The sequence below is a fragment of the Plecotus auritus genome, assembly GCF_963455305.1.
Source record: "Plecotus auritus genome assembly, chromosome: 10".
NCBI lineage: Eukaryota > Metazoa > Chordata > Mammalia > Chiroptera > Vespertilionidae > Plecotus > Plecotus auritus.
Window position 1 is genome coordinate 1652057 of NC_137785.1, and position 18289 is coordinate 1670345.

At 49.2% G+C, this 18289-nt stretch overlaps 1 long non-coding RNA gene across 1 annotated transcript; it reads right to left on the reverse strand.

Annotated features, from left to right (window-relative positions):
- Positions 1-302: 302 nt before the first annotated feature.
- LOC308235836 lies at positions 303-8266 on the reverse strand. Its single transcript, XR_013959217.1, has 3 exons — positions 8131-8266; positions 770-885; positions 303-690 (listed from the first exon to the last, which is right to left on the reverse strand). It is a non-coding gene; the product is annotated as an uncharacterized lncRNA (long non-coding RNA).
- Between the last annotated feature and the right edge of the window lie 10023 nt (positions 8267-18289).

Sequence of the window (18289 nt, forward strand, 5' to 3'; positions counted from 1 at the left end):
CTAGGCCTCGGTGTGATCGCCCCCCCTTGGCATGGGATGTTACAGCTCCATTTGTCACTGTCCTTCTCTGCCCCAGGCCCTGGGGACCTAATACCAAAGGGAGGCGCACCCCATAGAGGCAGCCTTGACCACATAGGTGCCTCCGCTGACCCAGCCACCAAGCCCTATTCATCCTGACCAAGGGCGCTGTGTGCTGGGGTGATGCTAGGCTGTAAACAGGTCGAGTTGGAGCGGAAATTTTGGTCCTGGCCACGTGGCCTGCATGGGGACATTTGCGGGGGGGGGGGGGGGGGGGAGGGGGAGGCAGGGAAAGGGAGGGCTCTCTGAGGACACTCCCGCCCCCACGCCTGCCTTTCAGTTCTTCCTCTCTTCTCTGTAGGACACGCCCCCAGTTGCCGGGATGAGTGACCTCTTCAGAAAGACCGTGATTTCCTGATAATAGGAGGCCAGCCAGGCCTACCTGTCAGGAAAGAAGGGGCCAGGATGCCCTCCAGCTTTGTGCCCCCTCAGAGTGACTGTCAATACCTCTGAGGGGAAGCTGTAAAACTCGTGACTCCAGACACTTTTTGCACTTTGTGAAACAATGGGTGTTAGGGATGCTCGAGGAGTTCATTGCTCGGGACTCTCCACACAGCTCAGCACTGGCAGCCGCAGCACGGTTGACAAGAATCAGCAGAGTCCATGGACTGGCTGTGGGAGAGAGAAAGTTACATCGGAGAATATAGGAGGACATCACTTTAGGACATTAAGAGAGATGTGAAGGTCTTACCTACAGATGCTACAAGTGCAAAAACTTCCAGCATCACATCACAGAAGTCTCTGAGCCTCATCAGGGATCCCCCACTCCTGATAGAAGGCAATGGCCATGTCCTCAAAGTCCATATCCTGTCGTAATGGGGACAGTTCAGTTCTCGATCAGCTTCTCTCCTAGGATTTTATTTGCGTCATACTCCCCACCCTCCACATCCGGTGGCTCCGTCTACTCCCCACGTCAGAAAAGATATCAGGATTTGGTCTCGTCAAAGTCATTTTCTTCTGATATTTCACCCTTTCACCCCACCCCCAGTTTGCTATGGCCATCACTTTGCAGTACCTAATCCACATAATTCTTTGAAACACACTTCTCTTACACGGCTTCATTCCCAGAGGCTCAACTTCAGTGATAACTCAAATATGCTGTTGTGAGGACAGGTTGTTTCCTAATCACCTTCATTCCCAAAATTAAAGTTTACCACCTCCATAATCTCTGTCTTACCCTTCTCCTTTACCCACGCAAGTGGAGATTATGCTATCTTGTTCCTATCGGTCACTCTAACAGCCCAAAACAATAGGCAGGTGGGGAGACAAATGGCATCTAAGCTCTGGACCTTGCATGTAGCACCACAACACCCCTCTTTTCAGGCAAGTACCCTAAAATTGCCCTTATTGTATCATCCAGAAATGGACTCCCCCTTCATTCACTCTCCTATGTCCGGGCCCTGGGGCCATGAAGTCACACTCCCTCGCCAAGGGCACAGTACTCTTTTTACCACACCTCTCTCACACCTGCACTCCCAGTTCCAGGCCACAGAGTCCTCTCCTTTGCCTCTTACTACTCAGCAAGTGTGGTCCAAAGAATGCTTGCCAAATTCAAACGGGATCAATTATCGCCTAGACTCTGATAGCCCACACTCACAGAGGCAGCCTTGAGTCCTGCTTTGAAGGCCTCTCTCCATGACTGTTTTTTCCTTCTCATCTATTAAGAACCACAATCAAGGGGAGGAAAATGGCGGCCAAAAAGGCAGACATGTCATGCACCTCGTCCCAGGGCCAGACTCGCAAAGCCACAAAATCAGAGACCATCCACCTGGAATTAACAAACTAGACACAGCTGAAGAGACAATTTACAAGCAAGGGCAGAGGACACCGGAGAACAGCAGGAATAGGGACCTGGGCTGTGGAGGCACACCCAGCCTGCAGGCCCAGAGGGTGAGGAAGCTGCCTTGCACCAAAGCCTGCTCCCTTGGCGACAGGCGGAACATCCAGCTCTGGAAAGGAGAGCAACAAGGCTGCTGGTGGCCAGAGAATCTAGACCTGAGGCCACAGCTGTGAAGGCTGCACCTCAGAAAGGCAGCCCGGGCAGCACGGTGCCGGCGGGGACAAACCCAGTGTTGTGGGTGTTTTGTCTTTGCTTTCACTTGCTAAGCCCAGAACACAGGACTTTTCACTACAAACACTCACCCAAGGCTGTGGCACAGGGAGAGGCACAGACCTGAGGTGCCTGAGGAGAAGCTGGGGAGGGAAGCAGGGCAGGGAGATGTGGCCAGGACTCCGGCACTGGGACATTCTGAACCTTTCAAATGCTACACCCTGCCTGCCTTTTGAGCGATACAAAGGCAACAAAGGCAGAGGCCAAGTTTACAGGTCTGAATAGGCCCAAAGAACCCTTAGTGACTGGATTGGAAGAGGGGCTGGTTTGCCCTGCTATTCTAAGAACCAGATTGATAAAAACTCCAGGTTGCCAGCCAACCCCACTGGTCTCCATACAAGGATCTCTAACCAACCAAGGCCAGAGTTATATTTTTGGCCCCTCGTGGAGGCGTAGCTCTGGGTCAGCACAAAAACACTCATCTCATTCCTGGCAAGTGAAACAGCACCACCCCCACCTAAAGTCCTATCAGAAACAGACCCTTGAGTGATTAAGATTGACAGCTGGCAGACAGGCAAAGCAGACAGATTGGTCTCGCCTGCTTGCAGCCAAGGCCTGTGGAGACAGACACAAGTGGAGGAGCAGTGGGTCACTTGGAGCTTCAATATGGTGCTAAAAGGTCAGCAACTACCTACCTAACAGGAAGCCCAGAATTGGCAAACAGAAGAAGGGGTCCCAAACCATCCCCCATTGGGCATTAAAATATGGCTGAAGCAAACAACACTTCACTTGATTTTTTATTCTAAAATGTTCTTAATTTACGGCTTTTATTGTTAGTTGGTTTTTTTTTTCACCTTTCCATCCTCGCTTCTTCTTTTTTCATCCTGCTTTTCTTCTTTCCCCATTTCAGTTTTTCTCTTTCCTTTATTTTTATCCCTTTTTATTTTATTTATTTTATTTTATTTTTTTTTTAAAATATATTTTATTGATTTTTTTTATAGAGAGGAAGGGAGAGGAATAGAGAGTTAGAAACATCGATGAGAGAGAAACATTAATCAGATGCCTCCTGCACACCTCCCACTGGGGATGTGCCCACAACAAAGGTACATGCCCTTGACCGGAATCGAACCTGGGACCCTTCAGTCCGCAGGCCGACGCTCTATCCACTGAGCCAAACCGATCAGGGCCCCTTTTTATTTTTATTTAAATATATTTTATTGATTTTTTACAGAGAGGAAGGGACAGGGATAGAGTTAGAAACATTGATAAGAGAGAAACATTGATCAGCTGCCTCCTGCACACCTCCCACTGGGGATGTGCCCGCAACCAAGGTACATGCCCTTGACCGGTATCGAACCCAGGACACCTCAGTCCGCAGGCCGACACTCTATCCACTGAGCAAAACCGGTTAGGGCTCTTTTTACATTTTTTTTTTTTAAAAAATGGATCTTCTTTTCCTGTTTTATTGATGTGTTATTATTATTGTAGTCTCTGTTGCCTTATTCATATATCTAATTTCCTCTTCCCTGCTCCTACTCCATTTCCCCTTCTCTTTTCTCTTTCTTTGCTATTCAATGTCTTTTCCTCTCCTCTCTTGCTCTTCTAATTTTAAATTAGTTTCACTTCCTAAATTCAGGTATATCTGCTCTCTCCTCCATTCTCCTTCTCAAAATAATAAATAAACAAATAAATAATTTTTTATTTTTTTCTTCTTTTCCTCTCATTCTCTGTCTCCCTCCTCTATACTAAACTGTGTTCCTTCCCCTATTCATCCAATTCCTTTTCTGGGTGTTTTTTGTTTGCACTTTTTGGCCTACCTCCCTCCCTCTTTCCCTCCCTCCCCTCACTATCATTTTTGCTCTCTTTTCTCTTTCCTAATTCTCTTTTACCTGGTGGTCACAGTTGTCTTGTATACAATTGTGTTCTGTTCCTTTTGTATCATGCCTTGTCATGTTCTATTTTGTGCTGTTTGGTCAGCACCTCCACAACGGATGGCACACATGGTAGAGAGTGAGCCACATAGCCAGACACCCTCAGTGGAGACTCGATCCATAAACAGGACAATAACATTTAAGACTCAACTACATCAGGAGAACTCAAATATCTCCAGTAGGGGGCATCCCTAGAATACTTAGCCTAGGAGACCTGAGAGACTGCACCACTTGGTCCCACAAAACATCTACTACATAAGACAAATTCAAAAACTCGGTGGCAGAGCAGTTTGATCTAAAGCACAGAAACAGTCATAAAGGAACAACAAAAATGGGGAGACAAAGAAATAACCCCCATATGAAAGAAAAGGATGTATCGCAAGACAAAGAAATAAAAGAAATGGAGGCAAGCAATTTGTCAGGGAAATAACCCAGAGTGATGGTTATCAGGATGCTCAACAACCAGATGAGAAATTCACCAATATGTGTAAGAATCTGGAGGAAATGAAGAATGGCACACCTGCAATAATAAACACAATGGAAGGTTTCAACAGTATAGGACAGTGGTTGGCAAACTTCGGCTCGCGAGCCACATGCAGCTCTTTGGCCCCTTGAGTGTGGCTCTTCCACAAAATACCACGGCCTGGGTGAGTCTATTTTGAAGAAGTGGCGTTAGAAGAAGTTTAAGTTTAAAAACTTTGGCTCTCAAAAGAAATTTCAATCGTTGTACTGTTGATATTTGGCTCTGTTGACTAATGAGTTTGCCGACCACTGTCCTAGGACAATGGAAACTAAGGAGAAAATATACAAATGGGACTACATCAAAATAAAAAGCTTCTGTACAGCAAAAGAGAGCTTTTGTACAGCAAAAGAAACCATCAACAAAACAACAAGAGTTCCCTCATCCCTTCCTCTCTGAAATCAATAAAAATATATATTAAAAAACAACAACAACAAGAGAGCCCACTGTATGGGAGAACATATTTGCCAATGTTACATCCAATAAGGATTTAATCTCCAAAATTTATAGGGAACTCATACAATTTAACAAAAGGAAGGTAAACAATCCAGTGAAAAATGGGCAAAGGACCTAAATAGATACTTTTCGAAAGTGGATATACAGAAAGGCCAAGAGATATACGAAAAAATGCTCAAAGTCACTAATAATCCCAGAGATACAAATCAAAATGACAATGAGGTATGATTTCACACCTATCAGAATGGCTACCATCAACAAATCAACAAACAATAAGTACTGGCGAGGATGCGGAGAAAAAGAAACCCTTGTACACTGCTGGTGGGAATGCAAACTTGTGCAGCCACTGTGGAAAACTGTATAGAGTTTCTTCAAAGAATTAAAAATGGAAATTGCATTTGACCCAGTAATCCCACTTCTAGGAATATATCCCAAAAAATCAGAAACACCAGTCAGAAAGGATATATATACACCTATGTTCATAGCAGCACAATTTACCATAGCTAAGATTTGGAAATGGCCTAAGTGCCCATCAGCAGATGAGTGGATTAAAAAACTGTGGTCCATCTACACAATGGAACACTATGCTGCTATAAAAAAAAAAAACTCTTACCATTTGCAACAGCATGGGTGGATCTAAACAAAGTAAGCCAATCAGAGAAAGATAAGTATTACATGATCTCACTCATTTGTGGAACATAACAAACAACATAAACAGATGAACAAGAGTAGATCCAGAGACATGGAAGCACTGAACACAGTCAAACCTCAGACGTAAGGCAGGGTTGGGGGGATGGGGGGTAAGAGATCAACCAAAGTACTTATATGGATGCATATAAGCATAACCCATGGACTCAGACAGTAGAAGGGTGAGGCCTGTGCTGGAGGGTGAGAGCGGACAGGAGAGGTCAATAGGGAAAAAGGAGACATATAATACTTTCAAGAATAAAGAATTTTTAAAAACACACAAAAGAACCACAATCAGATCTCAGATACCCAGAGCGCACCTTCCCTGGTGCACTTGATGTCCCTTCAGCCATCGCAGCCAACATCTCTCCACCTATGTGTCACTCAAGTCCCAGCCCCGATGGCCCTCTGCACCGAGCCCAGTGAGTCTCACAGATGACCACTCAAGCCCCTAAGCCAGGCGTCCTCAAACTATGGCCCGCAGGCCACATGCGGCCCACCAAGGACATTGATCCGGCCTGCCGCTGCCTGTCCTGCTTAGCAGCTGACTCGTCCCGGGCCCGCAGTGCACATAGGAATTTGTTCATAGTTTTTTTTTTAAAACTATAGTCCGGCCCTCCAACGGTCTGAGGGACAATGAACTGGCCCCCTGTTTAAAAAGTTTGAGGACTCCTGCCTAAGCTAACCCACAAGACTGACTGCAACCCCCAGGCCACACCAAGGGTCACAGCAAAACCCTGGTGAGTGTTTAGAGAATATATACCAGCCCTAGTCTTCTCTTGTTGGAATTACTCTTTAGCCAACAATTTGTCTCATGTCCACTCATCTTTTTTTTTTTTTAAATATATTTTATTGATTTTTTACAGAGAGGAAGAGAGAGTTAGAAACATCGATGAGAGAGAAACATCGATCAGCTGCCTCCTGCACACCCCCCACTGGGGATGTGCCTGCAACCAAGGTACATGCCCTTCACCGGAATCGAACCCGGGACCCTTCAGTCCGCAGGCCGACGCTCTATCCACTGAGCCAAACCGGTTTCGGCTCCACTCATCTTTTAAAGGCCTGGCCACTGGGAAACCATTATCTCCCCAACACTCTACATGACCACCTCTGTCCCTATGCTGTGCTGTGACACCCACCTCCCACAAACAGGGGCCCCAGCAGGAAACCAGTCCTTAGGCTCACACTGTCCCATCTGAGCTACTACCCCCATTATCATCCTGACCATGATTTCAGAAAGGCAGGGAGGAAGGAGATAGACACATCAATGAGAATCACTGATTGGCTGCCTCCTGCACGCCCCCTACTGGGGATGGAGCCCACAACCCCCGTATGTGCCCTTGACGTGAATGGAACCTGGGATCTTTCAGTCTGAGGTGGAGCTCTATTACTGAGCCAAACCAGGGAGGGCCCTTGATTCCCTAGTTTAAACTGATCTACAGCCCTGGCTGATGTGTCTCAGCTGCTTGAGCATCGACCCATGATGCACTGAGAGGTTGCAGGCACGGGTCCTGGCCAGCTCACAGGCCTGCAACCGATGGATCCTTGTTTCCCGCTCATGGATATCTGTCTCTCTCCCTCTCCCTTCCTATGTCTAAAATCAATAAAAGTATATATTTTAAAAGGATATTTGCTCGTTCCTGAGCCAGCTCAGTCTTCACTCCGAGCCTTTGCACATTCTGGTCCCTGTGCCTGGGAGGACCTCCCACATCTCATCCACTCTTTGCCAAAACCAGGGTCCGCTTCCTAAAGCCCTAGTCGTGGCCTCAGGACTCTGGGCTCATTGTCTGCCGGTCCCAGGGCAGGAAGAGGGGGGGACAGCCCCAGGACCCCACAACTCAGAGGCCACCATAGTGTGAGGCCCTGACATCAGCCCCACAGCCCAGCCCCTCAGCGGCTCTGCACCTGCAGGAACCTGTGGGGACGGAAGGCCTGTGGAGGGCCTGGCACCCACCGCCAGGACCCAGGGGCTCAGGCTGCTCAGGGCCCTGGCCCAGCCCCGGGGCCGGTGACGCCCGCACCCCTCGGGGCTCAGGGTCCCTCTGTGGTTCCCACCGCCCACAGCCCCGTCCCCTGGGGAGGAAGGGACGCTCCTCCCGGAACCGCCTCTCCTCCTCGCTGTCGCCTTTAGACACAAACAGGCCTGGGCTCCCCACCTCCCGGCTCAGCCCCCCACGGCCTTCCCCGGGGCATCGCAGCCCGTCGCCCTCCTCCCCTCACCCCCTGCGTCCCCCACGGGCACTCACTGCTCTGGGCGCTGCGACCTGGGCTGCGGGGCCTGAGCGGCGCCGGCCCCGAGGCTGGAGGGCCGATGGGGTGACGCCGAGTGAACTCTGTCAGCGGAGAGGAGGCGGGAGGCACGGGGACCCCAGTCCCGCCGGTTGGGGGTCACCCGGCCTCAGACTCACCCTGCCCAGCGGGACGACGCCTCCTCCTCTTACGCGCGACCAACGCCCAACCGGCGCGCTGAAACCTGCAGGTCCGTTAACGGAAGATAAAACGTCTGCGAGGAGAATACCGGAAGTCCCGCCCTAACCGTGTGCGCAGAAACAAAACGCGTTGACTTCCGCTGAAGCGTGCGCGTTGCCTTCTGGGTGATGTAGTTTCTCCACGCAGCCCGGGCCGTGACCTCGGTGAGTGAAGGTGTGGCGCTGCCAGTGGGGCTGGGGGAGGAGGAGGTGGGACCAGAGGCCTGGTGACCGGGGACAGACTGACATCTCCCAGGGGAGGGGGGGACTGGGAGGCTGCGGCGTCCTGTGGGGGTGGGGGGGGGCACCTGCGCCCCGACCCCCCCCCGCCCCCGGACCTGTCGGCCGCCCATCTGTTCCTCCTCCCGGCACCTCCATCATGGGTTGCCTCGGGCCATCGGAGAACAGGCGCCTCGCTCCCCTTCCCGCGCTGCTGCTGCTGCTGGGGTTCCCGCTGGGGGCCCCACCCCGACCCGATGGGCAGGTCTGCGCAGCGAGGCCTGAAGAAGGGCCCGCCCCAGGGCTGCAGCTCCAGCGACAGGGCCCCCCCACGCCTGGAGCATCATCCAGACACACCATCCCCGCGGCTGCGTCTCCCCCCACACGGATCGGTCCGAGGCTCACCACGCCCAGCGGGGCCCGCCTCCTGCGGCCGGAGCTCAGGGGGAGCCGAGGGCTGCGGGCACCTGGCACCTGGCACCTGGGGAGGCGCCGCGGGACCAGAGGGCGAGGACGCGGCCCAGGAGCTCCTGCGGCCCTGGCGTCTCGGGCTGTGCGCGGAGCAGCTGCAGGCCTGAGCCTGACCTTCCCAGGACCTTGTGCTGTAGGTGCTAACTCCTCCCCGCCCACAGCTGCCCGCCTGCCACCCGCTTCCTGACAGAGGAGGCCTCCCAGCACCTGCCGGAGGGGAGCTGGCGCCCTGTGTCCACACCCACATGACTCAGGACTCTGGGCTGAGTGTCCCTTCAAGGTCCCCAGGTGCCAGGGCTGGAGGATCCCAGGACCCCACGACCTCAGAGGCCACAAGAGTGTGAGGCCCTGACATCAGCCCCACAGACCAGCCCCTCAGCGGCTCTGCACCTGCAGGAACCTGTGGGGACGGAAGGCCTGTGGAGGGCCTGGCACCCACCGCCAGGACCCAGGGGCTCAGGCTGCTCAGGGCCCTGGCCCAGCCCCAGGGCCGGGTGATGTCTGCATCCCTCAGGGCTCGGTCCAGTGCGCACCTGCCAGTTACCTCATCACCTACAGGGTCCTCCTTCCCGCCCTCACTGCTGTCCTCTCCCTTCCCGTCTGCTCCTCTGGGCCGTTTTGGGAAAAACGTCAGAACCCCGCCTCACCCAATGTCCATCTATTGATCACGGCAATCGATGACCCCAGCTTCCTGAGCATGAACGTAAAACTCGTGCACAACCTCACCTCCTCTTGCTGCTGCCTTTACACACAAAACAGGCTGAATCCTGTTTGCTGAATCCTCTCAGCTCAGCCACACCACCATGTCCTCACACAGTGCACTGCAGCCCGCCTCCCTTTCCCCCCCATCACAGGGTATATCACCCACAAGGACTCACTGTTCTGGACACTGTGACGTGGGCTGCAGGATCAGTCACATGCCAGCACGTCGGATGGAGGGTAAGTGGGATGAGGCTGAGTTGAACCCTTTCAGCAGAGGAGTCTGGGAGGCACAGAGGCCTCAGTCCCGCCTGTTGGGGCTTGACAAGCCGGACACCCTGCACTGGTCGTCACTCAGTCCTGGAGCCTCCGCCTTGATCAACTCAACAGAGGTCAAACGACCACCGAGTGGAAGACAATGGAAGTCCGGCCCAAACTCATGCGCACTGGCATAATGTGCTTCTCCTGGGTTCTCATTGGCTAAACCCAGCCATCATTAGGCGCATTGCCCTTTGGGTAATGTACTTTTCAGGCCATGCAGATGGCGTGATGATAGACCATTGCAAATACTGGGTGTTGGGGCGGGGGGGGGGGGGGGGGGCACTGGCATTGGGAAACGAAAACGTTAGGATTTGGGGTCTTGACTCAGGAACCTGGGGAGTATTGTCTGCATCTGATCTCGTGTTTGGAAACATTTCAGATTACGTGAAGCTCAGAATGCTCCTCAGTGTGAAAAGTGTTATTTCTATTATTCCTGAACTCTACACACCTAAATGGATGGAGATATATATATCTTTTATTTTTATTTTTAAAGAGAGGAAATGAGATGGAAACACTGATTGCCTGCCTCCTGCACTCCCCCCCCCCCCCACCAATGGCATCTACCAGGAAACTGGCTTGGGCCCTCAAGAGGATACGAACTGGAAACCTCTCTGTGCATAAGATGACACTCACTCAATGGACCCACTCCAGCTGTCAGAGCTTTAATTTTAATTTACAAATTTCACATTCTTTTTTTTTTTAAATATATTTTATTGATATTTTACAGAGAGGAAGGGAGAGGGATAGAGAGCTAGAAACATCGATGAGAGAGAAACAACGATCAGCTGCCTCCTGCACACCTCCCACTGGGGATGTGCCCACAACCAAGGTACATGCCCTTGACCGGAATCGAACCCGGGACCCTTCAGTCTGCAGGCCGACGCTCTATCCACTGAGCCAAACCGGTTTTGGCACAAATTTCACATTCTTACGAGAAAAAGTAGGCTATGAGAGAACATACATAACCCTATCCTATTCATTTAAAAACAACGTTCAAAAGGATACAAAGACCAACAAGTCGACATTTCCTATACGGTCTGCAGTCAGTACACATTGTGAAGCTAAGGAGCTAACACTTACTGAATGCTCACTACAGGTGCCAGGCGCTGGATTCAATGCTTTAAAGAATTATTTCATTTAGCCCTGACTGGTTTGGCTCAGTGGATGGAGCGTCGGCCTGCGGACTGAAGGTTCCCAGGTTCGATTCCGGTCAAGGGCATGTACCTTGGTTGCGGGCACATCCCCAGTGGGAGGTGTGCAGGAGGCGGCTGATTGATGTTTCTCTCCCATCGATGTTTCTAGCTCTCTGTCCCTCTCCCTTCCTCTCTGTAAACAATCAATGAAATATATTAAAAAAAATTATTTCATTTAATCCTCTCCACAACCTGAGATGGCTTAACCATCTATTTCCTGGGGAGGAAACCAGGCTCAGAGACTCAATGTAAATTGCCAGGTGGTAGAGTCAATAAAAGGCAGGGCTGGAAGACAAACACACAGGTGTCTAATAACAGGGTTGCATTTTGGCCCATGAGCATAGAGCTTTGGCTGAAGGAGTTCCCACAATTGCTACCCTCATATGGCTTTTCTCCAGTGTGAACCCTCTGATGATGTGTGAGCGCAGAGGTTTGCCTGTATGACCTCCCAGTATCACTACCCTCATAAGGTTTGTCTCAAAAGTGAACTCTGCGGTGTTGGGTGAGGTTACAGCTTTTCCTGAATAACTTCCCACAATCACTACACTGATAAGGCTTTTCTCCAGTGTGAATTCTCTTATGGTTAAGGAGATGATGATTGGACCCAAACGATTTCCCACATTCACTACACTCATACAGCTTTTTACCAGTGGGAGCTCTCTGATGATGTGTGAGAGCAGAGGTTAGCCTGTATGACTTCCCAATATCACTACACTCATAAGGCTTATCTCCAGTGTGAACTCTGTGGTGGCGAATGAGGGTACAGCTTTTCCTGAATGACTTCCCACAATCACTACACTGATAAGGCTTTTCTCCAGTGTGAATTCTCTGGTGACCCTTGAGGGAACACATCTGCCTGAATGACTTCCCACAATTACAACACATGTATGGCTTTTCTCCAGTGTGAATTCTCTTATGGTTAAGGAGATGATAACTGGACCCAAATGATTTCCCACTTCACTACACTCATACGGTTTTGCACCAGTGTGCACTCTCTGGTGACTGTTGAGGCTACACTTTTGACTGAATGACTTCCCACAATCACCACACACATGTGGCTTTTCACCAGTGTGAGTTCTCTGGTGACTGTTGAGGCTACACTTCTGACTGAATGACTTCCCACAATCCCCACACACATAGGGCTTTTCACCAGTGTGAACTCTCTTGTGTTGAATGAGGTAAGAGCATTGCCTGAAGAACTTCCCACAATCAGTACACTGATAGGGCTTTTCTCCAGTGTGAACTCTCCGATGTTGAATGAGAGTAGAGCTTTCTCCAAAGAACTTCCCACAATCAGTACACTCATAGGGCTTTTCTCCAGTGTGAATTCTCTTATGTCGATTGAGGTTAAAGGTATGTCTAGAAACTTTCCCATATTTGTTACACTCATTACCCACTTCTTCAGAGCAGACACTCCGATGTCCAATGACTTTCCCGCTGTTGCTGGCAGTTTTTTCATGTCCACCCGAATTGTGATGACTTTTTCCACTGACAACTTCCTGTGAAATCTCACTTCCACTGTGTCGCTCCCCAGTGTTGAGAGTTGCCTGGTGCTGGAGAAGCCTTGAGATGCCTGGGAAGACTTTCCCAACCTTTCTATTGGTTGAAGGCACCCAAGATCGGAAGCTGCACCTGGTAAAAAATGAGGCCCTGTCCAAAGTTTCTTTCCAGGGCTTCCCTCCACTGGCTTCCCTCTGCTGCTGGTGAGAGTTTGCACTGAAACAGAAGTCTCTCACACATGTCACACATGGGTCACTGAAGAAGCCTTTCTGCTCAAAGTCTGCTGCTTGTGACTCAGTCAGGTGCAGAATATCTTTGAACAATGAGACACACTGCTTACAGAGATGGGTCCTCTGGGTTGCTGGAGCTGTCTTAGAAGCCCTGATCTGTGACTCCACTTGTGCAGATACCCTCTGCTCAGAACAGGCCTCCTCATCTGTTTTATTTTTTTAAAATATATTTTATTGATTTTTTACAGAGAGGAAGCGAGAGGGATAGAGAGTCAGAAACATCGACGAGAGAGAAACATCGATCAGCTGCCTCCTGCACACCCCGCACTGGGGATGTGCCCGCAACCAAGGTACATGCCCTTGACTGGAATCGAACCTGGGACCCTTCAGTCCGCAGGCTGATGCTCTATCCACTGAGCCAAACCGGTCAGGGCCTCCTCATCTGTTTTATGCCAACAACCTGAAAAAATAGAAATGCTGAGGAACTGAGTGTTGACTGTGGTGACAGGGGAAAATCCCATTGCAAAGATTTTTTTGAACATAATACATGGGTTCCATGCAATTGTCTGAAAATAAGAGAGGTGCAGGAAGGATTAATAAGAGGCTGCTGGGAAGGTCTCATCCACTGAAGGTCACAAAGCAGGAAAGGCTTCAGCAGAAATAAGACACACACATGGCAAGCACCTCATGGAAGAGAATCCAGATCTCCAGCTCATTCTTCTGCTAACAGCATTCAATAGGGCTTGTTTCATGGTGACAGGGGCAAGCTGTGCAGGAGGTTGGTTAGGTATATTCCAAGTAAAATTTAATAAAGCAGTAGCTGCTGTCGAGGACTGCTTAAGCACGCATGTGCACCTCATAACACATGAGCAGGTTAGTGTTGGAGAATACTGCAGAGGGACAGGTGATGAAGAGGGGAGCAGCCAGCACTGGCCCAGAGCATCACAGCTTGAATAGTGTTCAGGAAAGAAAATATTACCAACAGTTGAAGGAGGGTCTTACAAGAACAGCTCATGGTTCATGTCAGTAAAGACCATAACGTGGCACTGGCCATCACAAAGAACCCTTAGCTAGAGGAAGGAGGAAGAAGTGGAAGCCATGAAGGTGGATATAGTCACTCTCCCAGGAAGAGAAACTACAACCTGGGACCCAGTAAGCTCACTGCAAGACTCCTGACTCTCAGACACTTGCTGCACTTTTTTTAAAAAATATATTTTATTGATTTTTTACAGAGAGGATGGGAGAGGGATAGAGAGTTAGAAACATCGATGAGAGAGAAACATCGATCAGCTGCCTCCTGCACACCCCCTACTGGGGATGTGCCCACAACCAAGGTACATGCCCTTGACCGGAATCGAACCTGGGACCCTTCAGTCCGCAGGCCAACGCTCTATCCACTGAGCCAAACCGGTTAGGGCTACTTGCTGCACTTTTTGAGGCACTGGGTGTTAGGGATGTTCGTAGAGTCCTTAGCTCAGGGGTCTCCACAGAGCTCACCCCTAGCAGCCATGGCCCATTTTACATGACAGTGGGGAAAATTAGCAGACGCATTGTCTGGCTATGAGAGAGAGAAAGCTACATTTGGAGAATATGGAAGAGAGGACATCACTTCCACACACCAAGAGTGATTTGAAGGTCTTACCTACAGATGATACAAGTACAAAAACTTCCAGCATCACATCGCACTACAGAAGTCTCTGAACCTCATCAAGGAGCTCCCACTCCTCCTCGGAGAAGGCAATGGCCACATCCTCAAAGTTCATATCTTGTCTAAATGGGAACAGTTCAGTCCATGGTCAGCTTCTATGTTAGGATTTTATAGTCATCACTAGAAGCCGGATGCATGAAGATTTGTGCAAGACTAGGCCTTCCTTTCCCTGGCTGCCGGCACCACCTTTGCTCCAGCTAGAGCCGGCTTTTCACTCTGGCTCGGAGCCGCCTTTCTGCCTTCCCACGCTGGCCAGAGTGGCTGGGGTGGTGCGGAATGTCTGAGTCGTCGCCATGGTGATGACCCAAGCATTCTGCACCATCCTCAGCCGAACGGAGCCTGTGGTTAATTTGCATACTAACTCCTGATTGGCTGGTGGGCGTCATGAAGGTACAGTCAATTTGCATCTTACTCTTTTATTAGTGTAGATGCTCCTCTCCTACACAGTTATTTGCTCCATCAACTCCACACATCAGAGGAGACCACAGACCTTGGTCCCATGCAAGTAACGCTCTCCTTATATTCCTACTGATGCTGTGTCTTCCCACAGCAATAAAGGCAGTTGAGCAGAGAGAAGATACCTGAGCTCTGGGCCTCACTTGTAGGCCACACTGCCCCTTGTCAATAAAGTGGGTATCAGGAACATAGGACAGGGAGATATGTGAGTGATTTGATGCTGGTCTTGTCAGGCAATATCCTTGTAGTCCCCAGATTGTTCCTCAAAGACACCAAATACACGGCATCACACTTCCCCCTTACAACCCTGATTCCAGGATGCTGAGGCCATCAGTTTGCACTACCTGTTGCACATAGTTCTTTGAAAACACTTCTCTCACACAGGTTCCTTCCCAGGAGTACAAAATCGAAGGTAAAACAAATTTGCCTTGGTGAGCATCAGTGGTTTCCTAATCACCTTCTTTTCCAATATTATTGACCACCTCCATTACCTATTTCTCTCTCACCCTTCTGCCTTACCCATGTCAGTGGAGATTTTCAAGCCCAGGTAACATGGCTGTATTGGTATGCTTCGCATTCCTATGGATCAGTGTATCAGCCCTCAACAACAAAAGGCAGCTGGGTAGATAAATGGCATCTAAGCTATGGACCTGGCATGCAGCACCGCACACCCCTCTTTTCAGGCAATTACCCTAAAATTCCCTTATTTTATCACCCAGACACCAGCAGAAATGGGTTCACCTTTCATTCACTCTAAGGTCAATGTCATGGCCCTGTGGCCATGAATTCACAATTCACACTCCCTCACCAAGGTCACATGACTCTTCCTATCACACCTTGTTCACACCTGCACTCCTACAGTTCCAACCCCATAGACATCTTGGCCTCTTACTAATTACTCAGCATGTGTGATCCAGAGAATGCTTGCCAAATTCAAACGGGATCAAGTACTGCCCAGACGCTGAGAGTCCACACTCATAGAGGAAGCCTTGAGTCCTGCTATGAAGGCCTCTCTCTATGATTCTATTTTCCTTTAACCTCACCTATTGAAAACCACAATCAGATTTCAGATACCCACAGCCAACCTCCCCTGGTGCTGCACTAGATGTCCCTTCACCAGTAACAGGCAACGTCTTTCCTCTTCATCATCACTCAAGTCCCAGCCCCAATGGCTCTGTGCACCAAGCCCAGTGAGTCTCACCGGTGAACATTCAAGAGTCTGAGTTAATCCACAAGACTGACTGCAACCCCCAAGGCCATACCATTGGCCACAGCAAAATCCTGGTAAGTGTTAAAGAAGTAAATATGCACCAGCCACAGTTTCACTTCTTTTGAATTACTCTTCTACCTACAAAAAAAAAAAAAAAAAAGAAAAAGAAAAAGAAAAAGAAAAAAAGAAAGAAAGAAAAGGTGATCTACAACTCCTCCCTGGTCCACACTCTTTACAGATGCCCACTCATGCCCATAAGCAAGTCAACCAAACTGGATGCAACACACCAGGCCACACAAAGGGTCACAAGAAATCCTGGTGAGTGTTTAAGAGGTAAATATGCACCAGGCACATCTCACCTTTTTAAAATTACTCTTCCACCTCCAATAAAATAAAATAAAAAGGTGATCTACAACTCCTCCCTGGTCCATACTCTTTACTATTTTTTAAAGTAGTCTTCATCTTGAACTACTCCTCAGAGTTCCAGATGGTTATGAACTGGGCTCTGAAATATCTCATAACTAAAAGGAAAAAATAAAAGATTTTATATTCCTAATGAACATTACTTTTTCCAGTATGAATTTCTCCATGTCAGTTGATGGTGCTTTCATACCTTCAGGTGCTAAATCCAAACTTTAACATCATCTCTGATTCTTACCTCTCTCTCCAATCCTCAAAATTAGAAAATCCAGGTGTCCACACCTAAAACCCTGATCCATAATGCAACTGCTTCTTCCACATCCACAAGCACCACTGTGCTCCAGGTACCGTCACACTCATCAAGACCATCACAGCAGCTTCCATCCTAGTCTTCCTACCACCGTCCTCACACCCATATTGTGCATCATGCTGCAGTCACAGGTGTCTAATGAGACCTGGGACACATCACCTGCTCTACTGCTCCAGTGACCCCAGTGATCCCATCCCCAGCAGAACACAAACCCAAGTTGTCACAAAGCTGCTCTGGACTTTATTCCTGTCCCACTGTTTCCAGTTCCTATTTTTAAAAACCTAGAGGCCCAATGTGAGATTGAAATCTCGCGAGGAAGCGCCCCTCCTCCCGCCAGGTAAGGAGGCAGCAGGCACCCTGCCAGGGGATGGACCCATGCCTGACCCACATAGTGCTAGCCGATGCGTTGTGTCCACTGGGGTGGGGGCAGGCGCTCTGTGTGTTGTGTCTCCGCTCCAACCTGCCCCTAGCCCCAGACTCCCCATGGCCCTGGGGGCTGGGGGCGGCACTCAGTCCCCTCCTGCCAACCTGCCCTCAGCAGCTCCTCCTGAGCAGTCGTGAAGCTTGGCTAATTAGCATATTTTCTGTTTATATATATACCAGTGGTCAGTGCACGAATTCATGCACATTGAAAGGTAATTAATTAGAAGAAATATTTTAATATTGCTATTCACTTTCTCTATAATAGAAGTGTCAACCAAATTCACAATCAACTATGACAGATCGAAACACACATGTGCGATTGGTGCCAGCGAGAGCTTTATATGTATCGCGCGTGCACAAATCAACTTAGCCTTTTGTATATATAGAAAAAACTTGCTTAATTAGACCTGCTTTCTGATTTAGCTAAACTTTTTCCAGCCCATTGTCAGCAACACAACAGTAAATATCAACAGGAAGCACATTATTATTGTAGGTCACCCAGGGAGAACAAAGGGTAAAATATTTAACTGCAGCAGTGTTTGACTATATTCTGCACAGTGAGAAAACCTGAAGTCACTTTCATGGTCCACCATTTCTTCTTTTCAATCGGGTTAAGTTTCTAAACCAGTGGTTCTCAACCTTTCTAATGCCGCGACCCTTTAATGCAGTTCATGTTGTGGTGACCCCCAACCATAAAATTATTTTCGTTGCTACTTCATAACTGTAATTTTGCTACTGTTAATGAATCGTAATGTAAATATCTGAGTTTTCTGATGTTCTTAAGCTCTACAGCAGCGGTTCTCAACCTGTGGGCCGCTAGCAGGGTTGCCTAAGACCATCGGACACAAATATATATATATACACTAAGTGGCCAGATTAGTGGCTATATAGACACAAATATATATATGAGGCCCGGTTCATGAATTCGTTCATGGGTGG